Consider the following 17,294-nt stretch of genomic DNA (forward strand, 5'->3'; position numbering starts at 1 on the left):
GCACACCTGGAGGAGGCATCCAGCATCTAACTGGTAAGCAGAGGGGAAGAGGAGGGTCCCGCTGGGTAGGAAGCCTTGCTAGAGCTGTATGGAGCCGATGGAAGAGGGAGGTAGGAGAGAAGAGCTGAAGAGGTGTCCGGGCCGCCCCTCTCTGGATCTGTCAAAAGAGGAGGGGAGATCCGGGGCTCCAGCTACAGGGAGAGGCACAGCACAGCTACCAGGTCACAACCCCGTCTGCAGCCAGTGACCACCAGCATGGGAGAGAGTAAACCCCCATCCCTGCTCCTCCAGCATCCCCTAGCCACAGCCACTGGCCTTTATATCCACCCCTGCCCCATCCCCCCAACTCCCTTCCTCCTGGTTATCAGTGCCACAGTCAGGGCAGCTCAGTCCTGTGCCAATGTGCCAACCTGTGATTGACAGCCCCTGACCCCTCCCTCCACCCTGCCCTTACCCCCACCTATGCAGGGCTCCACTGCAGGGTCGGGAGGTCCCAGCCCAGTCCAGTGCTGATCCTCAGCCATGGTGGGCCGGGTGCTCTGCATCCTGCGTTAGCACTGCCTGCTGATTGGCTTCTCCGCTGCTACCTCCCTCATGGACACCAGCACCGAGATAGAGAACACTGACACCAGCACCGAGATAGAGAACACTGACACCAGCACCGAGATAAAGAACACTGACACCAGCACCAAGATAGAGAGCACTGACACCAGCATTGAGATAGAGAACACTGACATCAGCACCGAGATAGAGAGCACTGACACCAGCACCGAGATAGAGAGCACTGACACCAGCACCGAGATAGAGAGCACTGACACCAGCACCGAGACAGAGAGCACTGACACCAGCACAGAGACAGAGAGCACTGACACCAGCACAGAGACAGAGAGCACTGATACCAGCACAGAGACAGAGAACACTGACACCAGCACTGAGACAGAGAACACTGACACCAGCACCGAGAGAGCACTGACACCAGCACCGAGATATAGAGCACTGACACCAGCACTGAGATAGAGAGAACTGACACCAGCACCGAGATAGAGGACATGCACACCAGCACCGAGATAGAGAGCACTGACACCAGCACCAAGATAGAGAACACTGACACCAGCACCGAGATAGAGAGCACTGACACCAGCACCGAGATAGAGGACACGCACACCAGCACGGAGATAGAGAGCAATGACACCAGCACCGAGATAGAGAACACTGACACCAGCACCGAGACAGAGAGCACTGACACCAGCGTTGAGATGGAGGGCACGGACACCAGCACCGAGACAGAGAGCACTGACACCAGCACTGAGATAGAGAACACTGACACCAGCACCGAGACAGAGAGCACTGACACCAGCGTCGAGATGGAGAGCACTGACACCAGCATTGAGATATAGAGCACTGACACCAGCACCGAGATAGAAAACACTGACACCAGCACCGAGATAGAGAACACTGACACCAGCGCCGAGATAGAGAGCACTGACACCAGCACCGAGATAGAGAGCACTGACACCAGCACCGAGATATAGAGCACTCACACCAGCACCGAGATTAAGAACACTGACACCAGCACCGAGACAGAGAACACTGACACCAGCACCGAGATAGAGAACACTGACACCAGCACCGAGATAGAGAACACTGACACCAGCACCGAGATAGAGAACACTGACACCAGCACCGAGATAGAGAACACTGACACCAGCACCGAGACAGAGAACACTGACACCAGCACCAAGACAGAGAGCACTGACACCAGCACCGAGATAGAGAACACTGACACCAGCACCAAGATAGAGAACACTGACACCGGCACCGAAATAGAGAGCACTGACACCAGCACCGAGAGAGAGGACACGGACACCAGCACCGAGATAAAGAGCACTGACACCAGCACCGAGATAGAGAGCACTGACACCAGCACTTTAAAGCTCTAAAAATATACGAAATTTATACAGTTAATTTTTTTTATCGCTTGGATTATTTTTCCCGTTATGCGCGTCAGTGGGGCCTCATGTCTAGGTTTTGCCTAAGGCCTGACAAAGCCTAGAGCCGCCTCTGGCTGCCACCCACTAAGATGCATGGAAGTGGGTACCGAGTGTAGGCCGGGAAGACAAAAACGAAGCTCCCATAGTGTATTACCGTAATAGATTTATTATTAAAGAAGTAAAGATTGCACTTACAGATAAACGAAGATAAAAAGCATGTAAAGCCGGCCAGCTTGCGAGCGCCCGTCCGCTCGGAAGGTCTACCGTGATGACGATGATGCTTTTTATCTTCGTTTATCTGTAAGTGCAATCTTTACTTTTTTAATAATAAATCTATTACGGTAATACACTGTGGGAGCTTCGTTTTTGTCTTCCCGGCCTACACTCAGTACCCACTTCCATGCATCTTAGTGGGTGGCATCTATACGGAGTCCCGGTCAAAGTTTGTGTGATTCATCCTTGATATCTACATAAAGGCCTTGGCTGGGTTATAGCTGTTTCTTTGCTTGCCTCTGGTAAGCGTGCATTCCTTATGGTGATCAGCACTCAATGGTGGTGGAGGATTATACTGCATTGTCACGATATTTTCTACATTTTGTTTCTGCAATTTTTTTTGGACTCATAACCATTTACTATTACCCATTATTTCACTTATTGGTTTTATACTTGCTCATTACTATATCCTGTTTAATTTTGAGCGCAGCTATCTCTTCTCGTTTTTGCAATGGTTTTTTACTTGGATACCCATCACTTCTGTCAAATATTGTATAGTTTTATTTACAAAATGGGGCCCATTATCGCTGTAGATCTTTTTAGGGATTCCAAATTTAGGAATTACATCTCTTAGTAATGCTTTGGCCACAGTCTGTGCATCGGCACTTTCTGTCGGGAATACCTCCACCCATTTGGTCAAGGCATCTATTATTACCAGACAATATTTTTTCCTTTCACATTTGTCTAATTCAATAAAATCCATGCAAATGTGTTGGAATGGATATTGCGTTGTGGGGAACTTCCCTTTTTGTGGCCTTATGCCTTCCTGAGCATTGTGTTTTGCACATATAATGCATTGAGAACAAAAAATTTTTGAGTAGTTTGTGAAGCCATAGGCTGTACATACCTTATTTAACATCTCAGTCATCCCCCTGTTTGACACATGAGTTACTCCATGTGTCAATACTGCTGCATACCTAAATAGGGATTTTGGCAATACCGGTTTTCCTTCAGGTAATGCCGTGTAGACACGGGCGGACTTTCCCACCGGACTGGTCCGACCGACCGAATCCGGCGGACAATCCGACCGTGTGTTGGGCTGCATCGGACTTCCGACGGACCGCTTCGGTCGGAAATCCGATGGACTTTAGATTTGAAACCTGCTTCAAATCTTTACATCATAACTCCGCTGGACTCAGTTCCTAACGGAAAGCCCGTTCATCTGTATGCTGGTCCGATGGACCAGATATGATGCAAGGGCAGGGTACTACATCTCGCGCTCGCTGCAATAGAAAAAACTAATTTTTCTATTGCGGCGAGCGTGAGAAGGAGGCGACGATGTCCCGTAGGTCTGGTAGGGGTTTTAAGGGGAACCCCCTACGCCAAAAAAACGGCATGGGGTCCCCCCAAAATACATACCAGACCCTTATCCAAGCACGCAGCCCGGCAGGTCAGGAAAGGGGGTGGGGACGAGCGAGCGCACCCTCCTGAACCGTACCAGGCCGCATGCCCTCAACATGGGGGGGTGGGTGCTTTGGGGGAGGGGGGCACCCTGCGGCACCCCCCCACCCCAAAGCACCTTGTCCCCATGTTGATGAGGACAAGGGCCTCTTCCCAACAACCCTGGCCGTTGGTTGTCGGGGTCTGCGGGTGGGGGGCTTATCGGAATCCGGGAGCCCCCTTTAATAAGAGGGCCCCCAGATCCTGGCCCCCCACCCTATATGAATGAGTATGGGGTACATCGTACCCCTACCCATTCACCTAGGGAAAAAGTGTCAATAAAAAAACACACTACACAGGTTTTTAAAGTAATTTATTAGACAGCTCCGGGGTCTTCTTCCGACTTTGGAGGTCTTCTTCCGACTTTGCCGCTCTTTTCGGCCTCTTCTCCCGGTGTTCGACCTCTTCTCTCTCTCTCTGACCTCTTCTCCCGGTGTTCAACCTCTTCTCCCGGTGTCCGGTTCTTCTGCCTGCTCCTCCGCTATCTTCTGCCGCTCTTTTGCTAGCGGTGGCCCGGACTTCTGCATCGTCTTCTTCCCTCTTCTCTTCTTCCGATGTTGACACGACACTCTCTCCCACTGTAATGCTGTGTGAGCGCTCCGCAATGACTTATATAGGTGGTGACCCCGCCCCTTAAGACGTTACAGTCCCGGGCATGCTGGGACTGTGACATCATAAGGGGGCGTGCTCACCGGGTGATGCTTTGGGGGAGGGCGCCCCCCTCCCCCAAAGCACCTACCCCCCATGTTGAGGGCATGCGGCCTGGTACGGTTCGGGGGGGGGCGTTCGCTCATCCCCACCCCCTTTCCTGACTGGCCAGGCTGCGTGCTCAGATAAGGGTCTGGTATGGATTTTGGGGGGACCTCACACCGTTTTTTCGGCATAGGGGGTTCCCCTTAAAATCCATACCAGACCTAAGGGCCTGGTATCCCCCGCGACAGGGATCGCAAGGTGTCAATCTCGCCGATAAAAGCGGCGAAATTGACTTCCTTTCGAAGTCCCGTCGTACCCGAGTCACGTTCAAAATGAAAGCACTTGTTCATGTGTGGGCAAGTCCATTCATTCGGAAAGTCCGTCGTAGCTCGGTCGGAAAGACCGGCGCACATAGTCTGCCGGAAAGTCCGGTCGTGTGTAGGCAAGTCCGTCCGTAGTCCAGTCGTGTGTAGGCAAGTCCGTTCGTAAAAAAAAAGTCAGTCGGAAGTCTGTCAAAAGTCCGTCGGACCAGTCCGGTCAGAAAGTCCGCCCGTATGTACGCCCCAATAATGTTATCTATTATTGTGCAACCTTTTGTTTTCCAATATTGTTTCTCCCTGGGGAGTGCATTCTGCTGCATATCAGTAAGGACTGTATGATCTATCTCTATGGTTTCCTGTTCTGTCATTATTTGATGTTTCTTGTGCCGCTATTTTGGCCGCTTCATCTGTGCTTTTATTTCTCTCCGAGATGGGGTCTGTATGTTTTGTGTGTGCTTGACATTTGCAGATTGCAAGCTCTTTTGGTAGCTGTATTGCATCTAGGAGTTCTAGAATGAAGTCCATGTGTGAAACTGGCTTACCACTGGAGGTGACCATCCCCCTGTTTTTCCATTGTTGTGCAAAAACATGTACTGTTGAAAAGGATATTGACTGTCGGTGTATATGGTTACGGATTTTCCTTTTGATAGTATGCATGCTCTTGTTAGTGCTACAAGTTCTGCTACTTGTGCTGAATAATGTTTTGGTAATGGCTTAGCTTCTAAGATTTCATCCTGTGTCACTACTGGATATCCAGTTGCATTTGTGCCATCTGGATTTTTCTTACTGGAACCATCAACAAAAAAGTGTCATGTCAGGGTTAGGGTACATCTTTCAAATCACTTTGTGGCAGTACTTTTTCAGCGATGGCAGCAGTACAGTTATGTTTATGACCATCAGTAGGAAGTGGTAGTAGTGTGGATGGGTTTAATGTAGTACACCTTTGTGTTGTTAAGTGAGATTGTGTCAAGAGTATTGTCATACAGCAAAGATGTCATGCCGGGCTCAGATGTGATATTTTTGGTTGTAAAAGGATAACAGACACTGCATGTGGTACTTTGAGTGTCAGCGGGTGATATAGCACTATAGATGCTGAGGCCTTAACTGCTTTAGCTGCAGCTACCACTGCCTTGTACACAGGGTGAAAGTGCTCTAGTTACACTGTCTATTTTTGTAGAGTAGTAGGCAATCGGCCTCTGGCGCCTGCCATGTGACTGTGTAAGTACTGATGTCATGTGTCCTTCCCTTGAATCTACTGTTTGTTCGAAGGGTTTGTCGTAGTTTGGTAAAGCTAGTACTGATGAACTAGACAGAACTTGTTTCAGATCAGTAAAAGCGGTTTTTGTCTCCTCATTCCATTCTACAGTATCCTGGGAGGCCTTAGGTCTCCCATGTATTGCCTGAAGCAACAAGGCCATCAGTATGGAATACCCAGGAATCTAGGCTCTACAAAAATTTGTCATACCCAGGAAGGACATCATTTGTTTCTTTGTCTTTGGTTTCGGTACCCTGAAGAGGGCTTAAATTCTCTCCTCATCCAGGTGTTGACCTTTTTTGAGATATTATACCCCAAGTATTTGACCTGTTGTTGCCACAACTGGAGTTTAGTTTTATTTACCCTATGCCCTTGGTCATGGAGGAAATATAACAGAGCTATTGTGTCAGTCCTGCAAACCTCCTCTTAAACCACCTCTGCCTCTCCCTCTATGATATTCCTCTGATTCCGCCTCGGCGGTGTATTCTTCTACATCCTCATCTCCTTCATCACCTTGCACAAAAACCTTTGCTTTCACATTCTTTTTTGCCATTGTTTTTAAATATTTCTGAGAATGTTATGCATATTGCAGGACATCTAAAACACTAGCAGTGCAGTACGTAATCATATTCTTAATAACATAATCCTTATGATCTTGCTTCAAACCATTAACAAAGGCTATTTTCAACTGCTGCTGGTAGGCACTATTTACATCCTCAGCTTCGGGGAGCCCTGAGAACACCTTGAAAACCTCTTGTAATTTATTCAGATAATCACTGACACTTTCTTTGTCCTCCTGCACTGTCATATTTATTTTTTGCCAGTCAGTCCTTTGTACCCATCGAAGATTGCATCTCTGATAAAAGGCAGTCAATCTGTCTGTCAAGTCTCGGCTATTATGGGCCAGTGGTTCCCCTCTTTGTTGAGGGGGCACTGGGGCTGCACAGGGTTCCCAATTTCCCTTTAATGATGCCCAATATGATCCTAGAACCCTCCTTATGGCCCTTTCCACTTTGACCCTGTTTAGCCTATAACTGCTCCTGAGACCTTCCATATTTTCAATAAATTCTGGGGCCCCAAACTTAGGATGTTTAATATGCTCGGTGGCCTTCTGCACGTCACTCTTAGTCCATGGTCTAAAAACAGTCATAGTTAGGGGCTGACCATTTTGTCCACCTCTAGGGTTTGGAACTTCTATTAGGGGATACCCTTCACCGCACTCTGTGTCCTTCTCACCATAATCTACTTGTTTCCTAGGTCTCTTAGTTCCCTCGGGAGCTCCCCATCCCCGGGACCATGCGTCAGTCAATGTTTCTAACTCGGATCTACTCATAGCACGAAGCGGACTGTCATCTGCGGAGATTGGGGAAGTGGGGCTGGGGTTTTGTTTGAGGGCGGTCCCTTTGACAGGGGTGGATATCACGGGGGGGGGGGGGTTGTGCTCTGGGCGGTGGCACAGGGGGAGGGTCATTGTAAGGGGGCGGTCTCTGGTTATAACAAATATAATCATCCTCTTTGTCCACTAGGGGCATCTGGGCTTGGCACTTCTCTTTCGTTCTCCTTCCCTCTGTTCTAACTTTAGTGCATTCAAGCCAGTGCTCGGCCATTTCCAACCCATACCTTTTTTAATCTTTGGATACTAATAATTTACGTTTATCCACCAAATCCTGACACCCTTTTACAGTTAGTTTACCATTAAATCCAAACTTCCTTTCCCACTTAGTACAATACTTAATTTAGGTTTCTTGATTTAGGTTCTCTGCTATGCATAAACTTCTTATTGCCTTCTAATGGTACATTAGGAACACAGCAACAGCATAAACAAGCACAAGACATTCCCTTACAGAAACTATTCCCCATGTCTTTTGCTTCCGTTTTGAGTTTAGAATACAAGACTGGTAATTCTACTCTGGAACCCTGCCAAAATCTATATAAAACAACAAAGTCTAAACTCCCCAAACAACAGGAAATATATATAAAAACAATTTATACCTTCACCTTTTCACCACAAAGTACAGTTGGTTAAAACAAACAGTAAAATTAGTCATCTGATCAAAAATCACTCGTACACACACACACAAAAGAGGAAGTGCACTTAGAGAATTCCTTAACAATACAGCGCTGACTCACAGAACTATCATACAGATGTCTGGGGGGGGGGGGGGGGGGAGTGAGTCCAGTTTCTAACCACAAATTTTCAGGCACGCAGAACATATAACTGCCTTAACAGACAAGTTCCCCATCGTTAGCGGGCCTTTTATCAACTTATAAATCAAAACACTAAACTAGCAACCCTTGGTTCACGGTAACAATAAAAATACAAGTAAAGCAAAAATATCAAGACTCCCCATACTATGGGGAGAATCAAAAAATAGTTAAAACCTGTCTCTTCAGTACCGTTGTTCAATAAAGTTACAGTGTCAACAGAAAAGTTAAACATGGGAAAGAAGAAACTAAACACCCAGAAGAAAATTAGCCTTGCGATCTTTCTAGATCACTCAGCAACTTTTAGCGCTTTAGATCGTCAGGCAATCAACCTCTGACGTTCGGTATACCTTTCAACAAATCTTATTTTTATCTGTCCTGGACAGCTGGTGACGTCTATTTTACCTTAGGCAACGCCCCAAATGCCTCTGTCTTCAACCATTAGGATTACCAAGATGTTATACAATCAATCCCAATGTCGGCAATTACAACTCGCTTATAAACTCATCAGATCAAAAAATCAAACAGAGAGAGAGAGGAAAGGATTAAGAATATTTTTGTCTTACCTCTCAAACATCCTGGAGGACTGGATCATGCAGGTTCGAAACCAGACGGTGGGTCCAGGTCCCAGTACCGACCAGCCCCTGTTTTGCCACTAACGTTGAGTGGGGGGTCTTTGGTTCTCAGTGAGCTTTGAGGTTCAATACTCACGAGGTCTTGGTCGGGACTGTGCGACCCGGGTTCCACTCGTTGCTTCCGGCTCGAAGGACCAAAATGTTAGCAATATTCTTTTCCTGTGATCAGTCAAACTCCAGATGTATTGAAAAGTAGACAATTTATTTCAGATGTGTCGACACAAAAGGATGAGCTCTTACAGCAAGCTGTTCAAAGGCAGAGTCACACAGAATACAGGATGTGTGACTTCCTTATACAGTATATGTTCATAAACTAATACTTTTATTGGCTAAAACCCACCGGTGGCTTATTGTGTGACAATGACTTTATTACCAATCACAGTAGGTCTTTAAAAACTTTACTAAGTAAGGGCATGGCACTAAACTGTTCCTATATGAAAGAAAAGACAAGTAGCACAAATAACTCATCAGGGTGCGGCTCACCCTTTTGCCACCATTTTACTTAATAAATCCCCATGTATGTAAAACATGGATAACAACATATACATATCTGAATTTTACCAACAGTTATGGAATAGGCAACCCAATCCTGGGACCTTAATCCAATAGAAAACTTGTGGGGTGACATCAAAAATGCTGTTTCTGAGGTAAAACCAAGAAATGCAGAGGAATTGTAGAATGTAGTGCAATCGTCCTGGGCTGGAATACCTGTTCACAGGTGCCAGAAGTTGGTCGACTCCATGCAACACAGATGTGAAGCAGTTCTCAGAAAGAGTGCTTATACAACTAATAGTTCAGTGATTCACAGGAAAGCTAAATCTTCAAGCATTTTTCAGTTTATACAGTAAATTTTTAAGTAAATGCAGACACTGCTTTTTTGGAAAAGTCTAATATTCCTTTTTCTTCACTTTCTGTAAAGTAATAACAAATTTGAAACATTGAATAGACATGTGCAGTGTTCCCTGCATTTTTATAAATAAAAACTATTATAAGGATGTTGATCTTTACTGACTTTTTAAACACTGCTATTATTTTTAACTCAACTGTAAGTGTGCTGGCTCATTAGTAGTATGCCTCCCCCTAATAGCATTGATTTATTGTACAATCCAAACACTTATTGAGATGTACCAGAACCCATTGGAAGATCTCCATTCTATTCCTGTTCTGGTGACAATCCAAAATTTGGGGATTTTCTTTCACTCTCTGTGATATCAGTAAACAGGACAAATAGAGAGGGGCACAGAGAGCAATAAAAACCTGACAGGTGTTTTAATCCCTCTCCACTTTATCCAAAACAAGTCATGTGATCAGTGTCGTAACGCGTAGGGAGAAGCCGGGTAACATCACTTCCGGACAGGAAGTTGGTGAGAACACCGCAAAGTGATTTTACATTTTTGCCAATGCGCATACACTCAATTGTTTGGGTGTTTCTTGTATAATGGGAGTTTTATTTTATAAATAAAAGGTGTTTTTTTAATTGGTTCACATTATGGAGATTACCTTTTGTTTACATGACATATCCATGTGAGGATTAATGAGAGAAGGAGGAGAACACTAAAAAGGAGATGGAAAGAGGAGAAGGCTACAAGGGAGAGAACTTTAAGCGTTGAGAGACCTATATGAGAGTATGAGTCAGATATAAAGGTGAGCGGCCATTGCACACGGTGTGGGAGCACTGTTTTTGGACCACGTTTAGTTTTTTCTTTTTAGAGATTTTAAAGTGAGATTAATACATTAAGAGCACTTGGCGCAGTGGAATTCACGGACACTTCACCAATGGAAATGTATTTGATTTGTGTGTAATTTTTGCTATGTACTATTTGCATAATATAAATTAAATTAATTGCTCTTTGGCACCAAAATTTAAGGCTACTTAAGGCCGCTAGTGGTGCGCTTTGGGAGGCAGTTTTCAGGCACTATTTCTAGCGCTAAAACGCCTGAAAACTGCCTCAGTGTGAAAGGAGCCTAAGGCCGTGTACACATGAGCGGACTTTTCGGCAACAAAAGTCCGATGGCCATTCCGGTGGACTTTCGTCAGACTTTTGACGGACTTCCAACGGACTTCTGAACGAACGGACTTGCCTACACACGATCACACCAAAGTTCGACTGATTTGTACATGATGACGTACGACCAGACTAAAATAAGGAAGTTGATAGCCAGTAGCCAATAGCTGCCCTAGCGTGGGTTTTCGTCCATCGGACTGGCAAACAGACGAGCGGACTTTTCAACCGGACTCGAGTCCGTCGGATAGATTTGAAGCATGTTTCAAATCTAAAGTCCGTCAGATTTTCGACTGGAAAAGTCCGCTGAAGGTCCGATGAAGCCCACACACGATCGGATTGTCCGTCGGACCAGTCCGGTCAAAAAGTCCGCTCGTGTGTACGCTGCATAAGAGTAATAGCACTTCCTTGTTGATTTAGCAGTGAAAACTCTTTTTTGGTTTTATTTATATATTTATGGACATTTTGTACATTATCACATAGGATTTGCAGCACTGCTATTTTGGAATTAACACCCAGTAGGGTAACAGCATCAGGATATTGCTATATATATTTCAACGTTATACACAAACAAAATTGATGTCCTTTTTTTCCAACAAATAGAGCTTTCTTTTGGTGTATTCACCTCTGTGGTTTTTATTTTTTGCGCTATAAACAAAATAAGAGCGACAATTTTGAAAAGAAAAACAATATTTTTTCATTTTTGCTATAATAAATATCCCCCAATTTTTTTAAAAGAACTAATTTCTTCATCAGTTTAGGCAAATGATAAATAAATAATAAACAGTATTTTTCTACATTTTTTTTGGAAAAGTTATAGCGTCTACAAAATAGGGGATAGTTTTATGGCATTTTTTTATACTTTTTTTTTTACAAGTAATGGTGGTGATCTGCAATTTTTAGCAGGACTGCGACATTGCGGCTGACAGATCGGACACTTTTGACACATTTTTGGGATCAGTGCTATAAAAATGCACTGATTACTGTGTAAATGTCATTGGCAGGGAAGGGGTTAACACTATGGGGTGATCAAGGGGTTAAGTGTGTTCCCTGGGAGGTGTTTCTAACTGTGGGGGGATGGGACTGACCAGAGGAGGAGAGAGAACAGCAGGAACAGCAGATCTGTCTCTCCTCCCCTGTCAGAACGGGGATCTGTCTGTTTACATTAACAAATCCCCGTTCTGGCTCTCTATGGATTGATTGCAGAAGACCGGCGGATATCGTGGCCACCAGCCCCGCGCCTTGGCAACGTACACCCATCATGATTCACCCAGGAGAGCTGACCTGCCACAGTATAATGATGGCTGCTGGTCCTTAAAGCGGGGGTCCACCTATCTATCGTTTTTTTTTTTTTTTGGAGTTCATTCACAAACTTTTCTTCTCATGATTATCTACTCACATGTTCTGTGTAATAAGTCCGCCTGTGTCCGATTTAGTTGTAAAGAATAACTTATAAAATTCACTGAAGGCGGTTTCCATCTTCACTGTGGGCATTTGAAGCCCACAAGCATGTATTTCCTGGATGCAGTGAATGCTGTGCTCCCAGCATTCACCAAGATGTTGTGATGACGCTGTTGCACAATGCATGCTGGGAAGCCTGAGACTAGCTCCCAGGGGACTGTGGGAGGTCAGGGAGAGGCTAGAAACACGCCTACTCCCATGGGAGGAAAACCAGGAAGTGCTAAGAAAATTAGAAAAAAAAAGGTAATTACGGCGATTTAAATTTTTTTACACAGCATGTCAGCATCTAGGCAAGGAAGAGAATGCATAGAGATAATGTTCAAAATTTGGGTGGAACCCCGCTTTAAGCGGTTAATTAGTTAACAGTAGTAGGATGGCACAGTGAGCTAATATAGGAGTGAGCACCGCATTCACCTATTTATAAGATATCATTTAGATCCCTTTCACACTGAGGCAGTTTTCAGGCTTTTTAGCACTAGAAATACTGAAAACCATCTCTTATTCATTCCAGTGTGACTTTTCACACTGGGGAGGTGCGCTTGTGGGATGTTAGGAAACGTCCTGCAAGCAGCATCTTTGGGGTGGTTTTGGAGCGCTGCCAAAATTCCCTGCCCATTGAAATGAATGGGCAGAGCTTCCTTAAAAGCACTTCGGAAGCGCCGCTAGCGGCCGAAAAGCGCTGCTTAAACAGTGCTAAAGCGCCGCTAAAATGAGCGCACCTTAGCGCTAATGCGGCCACGGCCCCAGTGTGAAAGGGGTTTTATATGTGGGGAGACATGTTCGTTGTGAGCAGCTACCCCACAGTTTACCATTCCTTCATTTATATTTTGATTATTTATTTCCTCGAACCTAAGCAGTGGCGCACAGGAACTGCACTATACATTCCTTTTAGGCCTCGTTCACATGGGGTGTACTTAATTTCAGCTCTGGAAGGTTTTACCCACTTCTTGACCAGGCCTTTTTTTGTGATACGGCACTGCGTTGCTTTAACTGACAATTGCGCGGTCGTGCGCCGCTGTAACCAAATAAAATTGATGTCCTTTTTTTTCCAACAAATATAGCTTTCTTTTGGTGGTTTGATCCCCTCTGCAGTTTTTATTTTGTCCGCTATAAATAAATAAAATGTTGACTAAAAAACATTATTTTTTCTTTCTGCTATAAAACATTCCCAATAAAAAAAATGTTAAAATCTAATTTCTTCATCAATGTTGGCCAATATGTATTCTGCTACATATTTTTGGTAAAAAAAAAAAACTATGGGATAGATTTAGGGATTTTTTTATTATTGTTTTTCTAATAATGGGCGATTTTTAGTGGAACTGTGACATTGTGGCGGAGAAATTGTAAACTAAGTGACACTTTTTGGGGACCAGTGACACCAATACTGTGATCAGTGCTAAAAAAAAAAGCATTGTCACGGTATAAATGACACTGGCAGGGAAGGGGTTAACACCGGGTGGCATTCAAAGGGTTAAGTGTGTCCTAGGGAGGTGTTTTCTAACTGTATGGGGACACAGAAAGAAAAGAGAGATTGTGTTTCAGCTTAGCTGAAACACAAAGATCTCTCCTTTCCTCCCTGAGAGATCAGCGGTTTTCCTTGTTAACATAGGCACACCGCTGATCTGTCTCTACACAGAACGATCGGCGGGTCACGGCCGCCGGACCTGCTGATTGGCTCCCACTGAGTCCAATTTGACATCCGTGTGGGTGCGGGTCCACGAATGCACCCACACAAATGTCACATCGGGAGCAGTGCCTGTTTCCAAACAGCCTCTGTGTCCCAATCAGTGGCGGCCCGTCCATATGGGGCTCAGGGGCACTACCCTCCTAATCCATGCGCTCAGCCCCTAATCTACATGCAGGGCGCCAGACATATGGACATGAGGCTCTAATTGACTTCAAAAAAGGGTGAGCACTGCGCCCTGAGCCCACCCAGTTGTGTGACAATAGTGAATTACTCTTCGCTATTGTCTTCCTGATTCTCCTCCCGGCAAATCAGGAAGCGGGTCTTGAGACCCGATTAGCCAGGGAGTCCTAGGACTCTCGGTCAATCAGGTCTCAGGACCCACTTCCTGTTCAGCCAGGAGAAGCTCTGGGGCGAGGAGCAGCAGCCCTACCCTGGATCCTTATCATCTGCCTCCTAAGGTAAGGAGGCCTCTTTCCGCCGTCTTCTGCGGGAAAGTGCAGCGGGTGATCGCTGCCTTTATGTCTGACCCCCACAGGGGAAGGGGGGTTGGGGAATCGCCGTCTCCCCATCAGTCTCCAGCGGGGGGGGGTGGTGTTGGTTTGCCGCTTCCCTTGAAATATTGAGCACCAGCCGCCACTGGTCTCAATTGGACTGCCTGCACGAACACCTGTGCATCCCCATGCAGGCAAACACAGCCCTTGAATAGGCATATGCATTAGGTATGCCTGTATACAGTATTTAAACCATTGCTTTAAAGGTAACTTAGTGACATATAGCCTACCCCATCCTCTGTCAGGCACGGTTCACACTAGCGTGGATTTGAAGCCGACATCCCTGCGTGATTTCATTGTGGCTTGCATGCGACTCCTTTAAAAGAAATCAATGCAAATCGTGCTGAAGTTGCCCCCAAGTAGTGCAGGAACCTTTTTCTAAGTTGCAGCCAGTTGAGTCGCACCAATTAGAACAGTTCCATTGCCATTAATGGATGAAACACAAAGAGATTTTCAAGCGCAAACTTACCAACCAACCAGCGACCAAACAAATTGACCTGTCTTAAGAACAAGGGTTTAGTCTGCACACATTTTCAAATACATGCATAAGCTACAGGCCCCATCAAGGCATCCTGTTCTCTGTAGTCCCTAACTTTGACTTCTGAGTCTCCACAGTGGGAGCACATGCATTTTAATGTATTGGTGACAACAGGTGACCTGGAAGGAGCCCACCCCTCCTTAATGGATTTTAAGGATTGCCATTAATGAGGAGTGACTTGTCATGCGACTTTGCATGACAAGTCGCGGCAGTATGAGCCAGTGCTTACTGTCACTTTTGCTAAAAAGCTTGCTCTGTATATAGATGTAGCAAGAAGTGTATAAATAATGACAATCTAAACAAATAAAAATCTTACTGAATACTATCATCATATGTATTAAAACATGCGGTTATCGGGACAATGCTTTTCACAGTACAGGACCTTTTGGATACAGCAAAACCAAAATCATGTAAAATCTTGGCATGGAATATACTCTACAAACTAAACAATAACAGAGCAAATAAAAAAAAGACCACAGCCCCTGCTGAAGAAAATATAGTCCATGTAGCTACAATGTATCAATGTTTGTTTACGGGGAAGGACCAGAATCTGTGCAGTTAATATTCCAGTTTACCACAAACTGAGCAATTCTTGGGATCTCTAAATGCTTGCTTTGTTGTAATTCTTATTTTCATGTGTTGCTTTATTGATTTAAAGCCATTGTAAGGTAACATTCGGACCTCACATAGGTTCCCACTCGCAATTTTTAAAGCGTAACTTACACACGGAAACACGTGTCATGCATAGAGCAGACCATTCAGGTCAAAGGGCTGCCCTATGTGTGTTGGTCGCCCAAAAGAAGCTCTGGCTACTTTTTGGGTGACAAGCTTAGTGCGATTTTTAACTGTGAATTTTGCAGAGATTTCTGCACGTTTCTATCATGTGACAATCACAGCAGAATCTCACGACGTCTGGGACGCCATTAAGAATAAACAAACAAGATATTTGGGGGCACACCCTAAAAGATGCATTAAAGATGGTGAAAAGAATAAGGCCCCATTCACACATCAGCATTTTGTAGTTTGAGGCTCGAAGTTATAAAATGCTGGAGAAGAAAAATGGAATTATTCCCTATGGAGTTGGTTCAAAACTCCACTCCAAGTCACCTGAAGCTCAAAAAAGTTCTGGAGCTTGTTTTGTAGCTCAAATCGGGTAGATTGGTGCATTTTTTAAGCGTTTTATTGTTCCATAGAAATGCATGGAAACGCTTGATTTTGAACATTCCAGTGCATTTTGTAGCACGTTTTTCAGTGGTTTTTGCACTCAAATGCAATAGCTAAATGAAATAAATAATAATAAATAATAAAATAAATAATAAAAATAACTGAATAAAAAAACCCTAACCCTTAACCCTAATATTAACCCTTAATTTCATACCCTAACCCTAATATTAACCCTTAATTTTAAACCCTAACCCCAATTTTAAACCCTAACATTAAACCCTAACATTAATATTAACCCCTAATCCTAAACTCTAACCCTAACTTTACAAAGTAAAAAAAAATAAATAATAAGTAAATAAATAAATTAAACCCTAACCCTTAACCCCTTACAAAAAAGTAATAAATAATAATAAATCATAAATAAAAGCTGATGAAAAACATAAACAAACAAATCGGATGCGTTTTTTTTTTTTTTTGTTCCATAGAAATGCATGGAAATGTTTGATTTGAGAATTATAGTGCATTTTCACACATTTTTGAGAGATTTTTGTGCTCAAATGCAATAAATGAAATAAATAATAATGAATAAATAATAAAAAACCCTAGCCCCCAACCCTTACCCTAATATTAACCCCTAATCATAAACCATAACCCTATCCTCACAAAATAAATAATACAGTAAATAAATTAAACTCTAACCTTTAAACCTTGTGGGGTTTATTTACTAAAGCCAGAGAGTGCAAAATTAGTCACAATTCTGCAGAGAAAGCAATCAGCTTCCAGGTTTTATTGCCAAAGCTTAATAAACAAGCTAAGGTTAGAAGCTGATTGGTTTCTATGCAGAAACGTGACTAATTTTGCACTCGCTAGCTTTAGTAAATAAACCCCTAACCCTTAATCTCTTACGTAAAAAAAAAAAAAGTAATAAAAAAGCTAAAAAACATAGCAAGAAATGATTAAACAGATGATATTTTTTCTCTGTTGGCTAATTAAAAATGCCAAACCTCAAAAATGCTTTTAAAAACACTTTACACAAATGCTCAAAAATGTGCATACAAACTCTCGAAAATTAAAAAGC

This window comes from Aquarana catesbeiana, linkage group LG05 (assembly GCF_042186555.1).
Source record: "Aquarana catesbeiana isolate 2022-GZ linkage group LG05, ASM4218655v1, whole genome shotgun sequence".
In the NCBI taxonomy this organism is placed as follows: domain Eukaryota; kingdom Metazoa; phylum Chordata; class Amphibia; order Anura; family Ranidae; genus Aquarana; species Aquarana catesbeiana.